Here is a 10,046-nt window from a genome sequence, read left to right on the forward strand (position 1 = left end):
CGGGGTTCGCGGGGCGCAGAGCCCGCGCGGGACGCGGAAGGGGGTCCCCGCGCTCCGGGGGGGCGGAGGGGCCGCCGGTTCCGGGGCGCGCGCTCGTCCCCGCCCCCCGGGGCGCCCCGCTTCCCCCCGCCGGGAGCGGCGACAAAGCGCCTTGGGGCACCTGGACGAGCCCGGCCGGTTGGCGTGGCCCGCGCGCCCGGGCGCTCGCCCCCTTTCCGTCCCTGCCCCTCGGGGCTCCGGATCCTGTTTCGCAGGCATCCAAAGCGGCTTAGGAGTTCACACGCAGAGAGCGAAAGTAGTTCGGAAGCGTCGGCTCGAGTTTACCGGGCTCAGAGGTTGCACGAGGAGGAAGGCGCCTTCCGTGCGAGCGGGGCTGCGCCGGTTCAGGGGTTTGCTTTCTAGCAAGGCCGGCTTCCCTCTGGCTCAGTGCTGCTCGCTCCGACTGGCAGCTCCCCGGGGTCTCAGAGCCCCGGTTGAAAAGGCACCAGGCGTCTCTCCTGCCCCTGCCTCTTCCCAGGTTGGTGGGTTCACATGTCACGCAGGCCAGTCCGGGCCATTCAGTCCGGGTGGGCTGGCCGGTTTGCAGCTGCGGTGCACCAGCCGCGGTTTGTGCTGGCCAGGCTGTGCCCCAGGGCATCTGGCATCAGAATTCACCTTTCCTCCCATTGTGATCATGAGCCGTTTTCGGCTTACCGAGTCTTATTTCCCCCTTCTCACCCCCCCCCCCGCCTCTGGAAGATTGCAAACAGCTGGCCGATGCAGAGCTTTTTTTGCAAAGGGAATTAGGTATGGTACAGCCCTGCCGGATCATTCCATTCAGTCCAGCATTCCGGAGCGTCCATCCCGCGGCCCAGTGCCTCTCCCAAGCAGGATGTGACTGCCTCAGCTGCCTCCTGACCATGTTCCCCAGCAGCCGGTGCACGCAGGAACACTGCCCCTGCTTCTCAAGGGAGCCTCTGAGACTGAGGCCGATAGGCATCGTTTACCCTTCTTATCCAAAAATCTGTCCAATCCCCTTTTAAAACCATCCACATTGCTGGCATCTTAAGGAAGCGAATTCCAGAATTTAACCGTGTGCTGTGCGAAGAAGACCTTCCACTACAGGGACCTGCATCTCCCTTCCTGGGACGGCCCCTCTGGGTTCCAGTGCTGCACCATGCGGGGTTTCGAAGACTTCCATCATGCCCCCTGCTCATTCTGCACTTTAATCAGCAGAATGATCTCGGGTGCCGTACACATTCCTCGCAGAAGAGTTGATCCAGTCCTTGGTTGCTTTTCTCCACACTTTCCCTACCTCTCAAATTGTCCTTGTTCAGGTGTTGCCGCCAGAACTGAACACACCAAGTGCGGTTGCAGGAAAGACCTGTGCAGGGAATGTGTGTCCTTTGGCAGTTTTGCCAAAGTTCCTTTCTGAATCTTGCCTGGCGTGGATGTTGCGCTTTTCACACCAGCTGTGCTCTGGGTCAGTATTTTCAGTCCCGGCAACCTCAAGCTCAGATCCCAGCCGTTTGTACTCAGTTGGGATTTTTTAACATTTGCTTATGTTGTTACCATTTTAATGCCCCTTCTCCAGCCTCGACGAGATCCCTCGAGGGGCCTCGCAGTCCCTTTTGGTACTGACCAACCTAAATTGGTGGGTGTTGTCTGCAAACTTGGTCAGCTCACTCCAAATTCACAATCAGTAAATAAGTTGAAAAGCGTTGTAAGTCTTTGATACTTTGTCAAAACCCTTTGGAAGTCCACGTAAACAGTATCTGCTGGATCATTGGGCTCCTTCCTACAGACACTTTCAAAGGACTCTAAATGGTTAGTTAGATAGGACTTAGCTTTGTGGAAACTACAATTATTCTTTTTCAGAAGGGCTTGCTCCTCTGTACGCTTAGGGATTCTCTCTTTAATAATTCTTTCAACCAATTTGCTCAAAACAGATGTTAAATGAGCAAGCCTGTAATTTTCCGGATCTCTCTGGATCCTTTTTTTAGAAACTGGTGTTCCAGGGATCATTTTCCAGTCCTCTGGTATGCAGGCTGATCTAAGAGCCGTGTTACATATTTTGTAAGGAGGTCAGCTGTTTCAGAATTGTAGGAAATCTGAGGCCAGTGTTTTATTAATTTTCAGTTTGTCAGTAAGGTTGAGAATTTATTTTTTTGTCAATACTCCACCTTAATTCCTCAGACTGCCTTCCTGAACACTTAACGTGAGGAACAGGCATTTAATGTCCTCTATGGTACTGTAAAGAAGGATGAAAAGAATCAATCCAGCTTTTCAGCAAACTCCTTATCTGTTTTAATACTCTTTTAATTCCGTTATCGTACAATGGTTCAACCGCCTTGCTAGCTGGTTTCTTTCTTCCATATCTAAGAAGTGTTGGCAATATGTCCCTCTGCCTCTCTTTCTCTCTCACACACACACACTCACACTCATTTCCCGCACCACATGTCATCTGCTTGAGTTTCCCTTGTTCAGGCTTGTCTTCCCTTTTGTTTTCCTCATTTGGGCAAGACTTCTGTTTTCTGCTGGACGACTTCCTCTCTCAAATGGTTGCCTTGATCCGGCCTGGCCACGCTGGTGACCTCCTGGACTTCATGCTCCTTTTCCTGGCTCATGGTCTGCATATTATCAGAGCTTCTACTATTGTGGTTTTGAGTACTCCCCAAGGCTTTTGAAGGGAGCTCTTGACTCTCCCAAGGCTTTCAAAGGGATTTAGACCTCTTGACTCTCCTTCTGATTTCCTTCTTATCTTTCTTTTTTTCAGTTCCCTCATTTAGAAACGTCTGAAGTCAAATGTGACCATGTTGGCCCTGTTTATCAGTCTTTCACATAACTATTAAATCTGATAGTTGTGTGCAGACTGTTTACATTTAGTTTAACAATATTTATATCTCTTGCAACCTGGAAACAATCCAGGCTTGTCTCTCCTTTGGTCAACTCCATGAGCAGCTGTTTTAGTGCACAGTTATTTACACCGTCGAGAAATTTAATGTCTTTGTCAGAACAGGAATGTTCATTTATCCAGTCAGTCTGGGGGCAATCAAAGACACCCGTTATTACAGCCTTGCATTTTGGAGTCCTCCTGAATTTTGTTCTGCATCCAAAGATCAGCCAAATTATTCTGGTCATGCAGAAGAGAGCATAATCCTTGGACTAAATTAGTTCTGGAGCCACAGGGCTTCAGTTGCGCAGCCTGGACCATCTAGATCATCACATCTCCTGGACTCTGGGCCCCCTCGGAGCTCCTCCTCTCATATATCCCTCCTTGTGTTTCTGGTGGAGTTCATAAATGGAGAGGAATTTATGACCATATTCCAGAGGCCATAGTTACTGTTATTCAAGCTACCCCTTCTAGTCCCCTGCAAATCACCCCGTGTGTTTATTTTAAAGAAAGCCCCACTGCTGATGCCGGTCAAAGGCAAGTGTCCGTTTCAGCTCTTGGAGCACCTGGAGTCTTGGGAAAGCCGGGCAAAGCTTGGTGTGCCGGGACACGTGGGATCAGAGAGAGGCCTGCCCCATTCCTGAGCAGAGAGCATGCTCCACTGTGCTTCGTGTCGCGTCGCCGTTTGACCGACCCTGCGATGCGTGCTGCTGCCAGGCTAAGCGAGCAAGGCAGGGGGACAGCTGTCTGGGTCAGTGCCTAGGGCGCACCTTGGCTGCCAAAGACGCTGTTTCATGACCCTCCGTGACTGCACTTTGCTGCATTTGTACAAGTCTGACTGGGTGTTTGTTCTTTGAAAAAGCACGACTGTTTTACTAATCAGTAGCAGCCTCTACCGGGAATTGCTTGGGCATTTTGCGGGGGGGGGGGGGGGGATCTCCAAGACGGTGGCATGGCCAGATGGCCAAAATGTGCCCTGCAGAGTTGTTTTGCGTCATCTCTGCTGGGTCTCTTGATTGCTTTTTTCCTTTGATTGCCAGGAGGGGGTTGATCGCCTCGGTTCAGATGACTTGGCAACCCATCGGGGTGAAATGACTGCCTAGAACGGCCTTGTGGGGCCTGGGGGTGCTTCTTGGGAAGCAGGCAATCGCCCTGTGAGACGTGGCCTGGGTTCAGATGACCCACCAACCCACTGTTGTCTAAGATGGGTCATCGTGTCACGCGGGAGAGGTCATCCCGTGCCTAGTGGGGAGAGCGGGAGATGGAAGCACTGTGAGAAAGCAGGGGGAGTGGAAGATGAGGCTGACTCGGCTCAGCAGCATACTGCTGGACCTGGGATTGTTGCTGAACTGGGGGATATTGTATTGTCTGAACTCAGCCAAGATAACAAACTATGGTGAATGATCGACAGTTCAGAACCCGAGAAGTGAGCACGGGTGTCTTCATGGGCTGCTCAGAGTTAACAAGCCGTGGCTCCTTAGCTCAGCCGGGCTCAGCCGGCACACTCATTCATATTTCAGCAGCCCTAGCGTCAGTGGAAACCCACCCTCAAGCTTCCAGGGTCGGTTCTTGCATTGTCTGAACTCACGTCTTCAGACAGCGTGTGTGACAAAGCCTCGTCAAGAGGCCTCCTGTCAGGTGACCAGGTGCCTGGGCTTGCGATTGGAGATCTTTTTGTATGCAAAGCTCCCGCTCCTCCAATTGGCCGCAGCCCGTCCTCTTAAGAAGCACACCTTGGCTTCCTCCTGGACAGCATCTGACAACGTTCTGCACCTCCGTTAGTGTTCTTGTGCCCGCAAGACCTGCTGCTCGCGGGACGGGAGAAGCCCCTGGACCAGCCCCGGGCGTGAGAGGAGATGCTTGGAACGAAGGGCTTCCAGAATGTTCTTTCCGTGGTGGCACTGTCCAGCTCTTGTCAGCTCCAGGCTGCGGCTGCCCCGGGGAATGGAGCCATCTCATGTTCCGTGGTCGTCCCTTGCCTCCAACTGGCCCTCACACAGTGGTCCTCTCTAGGGAGCCTTCAGCGTTGTCATTCTTGCTTCCAGGAAGGCTCCGACTTAAGGACCCAAACGCTCGCCTTTCTGTTGGTCCAGAGCATGGACAGAGTCGGCCAGCAGCAGGTACCAGACTCCCCGTTTCCCAAAATCAGTAGGTTGTCTCTGCATGGGCCTGAGCTGACTTGCTGCACTTTGAGCCAGTTCCAAAGTGGTCCTGAAAGCATGTAGTGGATTTTTCCCTCGTAACTTGTGCAAAGTGAGGTGGGTTCCTGCCGCGTTCTCACATACGCCATTTCTCCCATGTGCCCCATGCCACATCTCTCGAGCCGTGCCCTCGCTCTACTTCTGCTTGCCTGGGTGGGCATTGCATGAGAGCCGTTAAAATATTAAAGGATTTTTATCATGTGCAGGAGAAGTTCTTGATGAAACCGTGCCTCATGCCGCTCTGCCAGCCTGAATTGGTGCTGAATTTCCATCTGAGAGGACCACTTCCCCCATCCCAACAGCAGTGATGGTTCTGCTAAGCTCAGGGCTGTTGTGGCAGCGGCAGAGGCACATTCTCTTGAGGACGTGTCGGTGCCAAAAAGGACCCAGGAACATTTCTCAAGTTGGGCTTGTGCGAGGTGGAGATGATGGAGCTAAAAGAAAGATGGTTCTGCGTATGGCACTCCCGGATGAGATGCTGCGGACTGGCATGCGTTCAAATTTGGCTATGGGCTTTGCTTTGGAGCAGGTGAAATGGGGAAGCAGGGCTCCCTTTTAGGGGACGGAAGTTTTTCCTTTACCCCATAAGGAGTGCTGCTTTCCAAAGGTTGGGGAGACAAAGATTCCGGGTCATGAGAAGCCATACAAAACCCTTGGGATCTTTTACACATTTCTGATAGAAGATAACTAGCATGGACCTGCTGTAGCCATAATAAAAAAAACAGTGGGTGCTTCAAAACAGCGAACTAAATAAAAAATGCTGGCCAGACCGAAACCGCTGGTGCACTTCGTGTGATGATCTTACTTGGAAAAGTCAATGTAGGAACAGAAATGCCTCAACACGAGTTTCATTCCACCAGGAACATGTCCTGCAGTGTATATTTGTTTGTTTTGGCGGAGGCGTCTTAAAAGGAGAGGCCACCAACCCGTTTTAGCCGTCAGCCCCAGATCTTGGATCAGAAGTAACTTTCATGCTGTTTATCTAAGGAGGGGCTAAAACGTGATGAGACAGCGAGTGCAAATACCCAGGTCTCTTTGTGCAGAGTGTACTTAAGAGAGACAAACTGTTTTTGTTCTGTGCCTCTCTTATCGCTGAATTTGGTTTATTTATTGGCTGCTGATGGACTGTTTGGACACAACGCACAACTCACGACGATGTGCAGAGTTGCCTCTGATACCGACCGGGGCGTATTACCAACACAATCAGTCCATAGCCGTTCAGTGTTTTCTCCTCCGTGCATTTGGCTGATCCTTTTTAACTCCACCCAAACTTGTGGGCCACTTTTCCAGCCGGTGGCACAGAATTCACAGAAACACAGTTTAACTTTGTGTTGTGTTTCGAGGGAGTAACTTCCCACTGATCAGCTTCGTAGAAGGACCCTGAGTCCTAGCATTACGGGAGAGGAATTAAAATGCATCCCATCATTGGGTACCTCTCGGTAGTCTCCGCTTCCTGTTTTTTCTAGCTAAATGGTCCAAACATTGGGATCTTTTCTCGTATGGACATTGCAGCAGCCCCTTGATCATCTGGGAAGCCCTTTTCTGTGCTTTACCCGGCCCTTCAGAGTCCTCACTGAGGTATGGTGACTTGCCATGCCTCTCCTCCAAGAAATGCTTGACGTTCTGTGCCCGCTGAGCATTCCCGCCCCTCATCAGGGAGTCCTTGGGATTTTGGTAGCCCTTGCCTTAGCCTTCGCCCCCTGCTAACCTCCCCCTCCCCATCTTGTGCAAGGATGGTGTCCTTTTGGCTGCATAAGGTTTATAGTTAAGGAATTAGCTTGCTGCAGAATTATGGGGTTTGTAGTCCCTCTGCTATACGCCCCAAATTTTGTTGATATGGCAAGCAAGCAGACTGCTGTCTCTCCCTCCCTCCCTCGCCACACTTTCCTTCCTATTTGTGACTTTTAGCACTTGGCAATGCTCAGTCGGATTAGTTTGTGTGCAGCCAACGGTTTTGTTGCTGAAGCCCCGAACCTGTTTTGCAAGGGTGTCTGAGCGGAGCTTTTGATCTGGTCCAAAGCCCTGTGCCCTGCCCTTCACGAGCATCTCCTGTTGTTGATTTATGGTCTGGGAAATGTGGGACAGAGCCTCCTGCGTGAGCTTCTGCTGGGCATCTTCCCTAGCATTTCCCTGCAAAAAGGTGCTTGCAGCGTTCCGGTGAGATTGCTCAGTGGCTGCCTGGAGGACCCCTTTGCATGACCTGCTGCGGAGACCAGCGGTTCCCACCTCTTGGCTGCAGGCAGCACCTGGGCGGTGCGCCCTGGGCCCACACGCTTCCGCCTCCCTTTTGGAGCAGATGTGCATGAAACCAGAGTTTGCAGCTTTGCAGCTCCAGTTGTGAGTGGCTTGGCATAATTGTCTCTGAAGCTAAGATGGACAAAGCAGAAACATGAAATGCGAACTATGACTCGCTGGGAAAAGGAAGCTGGAGAGTTGCTTGTGAGGGGCGGGCGGGCGGGAGGGGAGGACTTAATGTGCTTTCCTAATTAATGTGCTTTCCTAATTAGGTATAATTAGCGTTGTGGCAAGGGTTGAGTGGGCCCTGGGCAGAATACCCCTTGGGGGCCTGGTAAGCAGGGAGCAGGGAGAAGACAAATGTCTGTCTGTCTGTCTGTCTGCCTGCCTGTCTGCCTGCCTGTCTTTCCTTCTTTCTTTCTGTGCAGCCTTCCCCAGCCCGGTGGCCTTCAGAGGCATTTGGACCGCAGCTCCCACAATCCCCACCCAGCAGGGCCACGGGCTGGAAATTCTGGGCGCAGACGTGTCTGGAAGGCACCAGGCTGGGAGAGGCTGTTTCCAGGGAGCATTTGCTCCCTTCCCCAGCCCCTGCCTTAACCGCTGCAAAAAGGCCAGGGCAAGGACCGAGCCACCGTCCCCCCTGCTACGGCACCCCAGTCCCCTCACTTTTGCTGCTCCGAGAGCTGCCCCAGATGCTCCAGAGGGCGGCCGTTCCCCCTTTTTTTGGCTGCAGCAGGGTGACCCCTTCCCATCTTCCCCCCTCCGGGAAATGAAGATGTTTAGCCCGGCTGCCCAGAGCCAACACGCCGGCTCTCTCCAAGCTTTCATACAGAAAATTTCTGTGGTTTGGCCCTGGGAACACCTGTTCCGCACTGGAAGGGTGCACAGTTTTTGTCCTACTGCCCAGCCCCGGAACGGGAGGGTGCAGCGGATGAACATTTTCTGCCATTGTTTTCCCCGTTTCAAACCAAGCCAACCTAACCTTTGGCAGCCTTTTTATTCTGCATATGGTAAATGCGCTTGGCACAGTTGATACTGAATACAGGCAGTGTGAAACCAAAGCTTTTGCTTCCTGGAGCTCACAGCCGGCCACAGTTGCCACGAGCTTTTTCGACTAGCAAGGATGCTTCTGTTTTTAATGTTTTATTATGTTTTAGTTCGCTGTTCTGAAGCACCCTTCTTTTTTCCTAATGGCCACAGTGCAGCCACACAAATTAGCTTTGACCACATGGGCAGAGTATATGACTCAAGTAAAAGAACCTGGTAGAGATGGATTTTATTCCTTGTGCCCAGCAAAGTCAAATAACGGAAGATAAAACATTAAGAAATGGTTTGACTGGGTTTATTCATAGTTTATCGGTGGATCTTGACATGCCGTGTGTGGGTATTGTAATAAAATTAAGAGAAACAGAGGGAGACAAGATCTGGGTAGATCTTATGATGTGGCAGTGGAATTAATAATCCATCTTTTTCACATGCCTTGTGCAATCCAGACATTCTCAAGTTTTCTATTTCCAGAAAACATTCATGCTATTGAAAGACTAAAATCTGAAATCGTTTGGTGGCTACACATGAAAAGGGGCAAAGGAAGTGTTTTCCTCAGGATCAGAGCTCAAAAATAGGGAACGTGTGCTTATTTTGTTCTCTGGGAGCAGTTTTAGGACAAGTAATCTCCTCCATACCAGCTTTGTTGGATCAAAGACCAACAAGAGAGACTACTGCTTAAAATTGGGTTGAAAAATATTCCCAGGCTTTAGATATTAGCACCAGCTTTCTAGAAAGTTGGTGGGGGGGGGTTGTTTTCAAACCCCCACTGACCCTTGTTGCAAACAGTGGCTCAATCATCTTTGATGAAATGGCTTCCCTCCAAGAACTTTGTGACCCTTAAGGTTTGGAGAGCTCACAAACACCACTGTGTGTTGTGTTCCGTTAAGCATTCGGCAAAGAACAAGTGTGCCAGTTTGGACTTTGCCACAGATTAGGCAAGCCGAAGAAACGCCAACAATTCCAGCTTTGCTGAGATTTCTTCACAGGCAGGAGACAGTCCCGTAATTAGAACAGGTCTTTTAAGTGCGTGAAGGAGCACAGCTTTCAGGAATTCTTCCATGTGATGGGAAGGCCTGTCTGTCTGTCTCTTTGCTCCACCGAGAGAAATGAACATCGTCGATCTTAGCTTCTTCTCGGATGCCCCAATGAGCACTGCAAAGTTGCCAATTGGAATTGGAATCCATAGTCATGAATTTCCTGTTTTCAAGGTTCTTGCAAGCCCCTGGGCTAGAATCCGAGCCACAGAGAAGAGGTGCAAATCTGCTGTTTATCCAAGCTCTTAAGAGCAACAATGTTGAAGGAAAAGCTTTCCTTGTATTTTCTCCCAGAGAAGTGTGGAGCTGCTGTTCAGTTATATGCCAAAGTATAAAGCACTTGGAGAAATACTCATTTGTACGTGAGCACGCATGAGGAGACCCATCTGCTGGCCTAGCTAAGGAGCGGGTCAGTCTATTTACTAGGTTGCAGTGTATGGATCTCTTTATATACCTGAACGGGGCATTTTAAAATGTAGCAATATTGGTATGGATGCTACAGTCATAGGCTTTTGCTAAGTTTAGCTAATTTTCAGTGGTTTTGCTTGCTGAAGCCAAAGAATCTAATTTCTGCTTTAGACTGTTCTTTTATTCTGTGGGAGTTTCCTTGGGTTTGGGGAATGATTTCAGAGGGCAAGACTTCGAAGGCAGCAAACA

The sequence above is a fragment of the Varanus komodoensis genome, unplaced genomic scaffold, assembly GCF_004798865.1.
Source record: "Varanus komodoensis strain SLA01 unplaced genomic scaffold, ASM479886v1 scaffold40, whole genome shotgun sequence".
Classification (NCBI taxonomy): domain Eukaryota; kingdom Metazoa; phylum Chordata; class Lepidosauria; order Squamata; family Varanidae; genus Varanus; species Varanus komodoensis.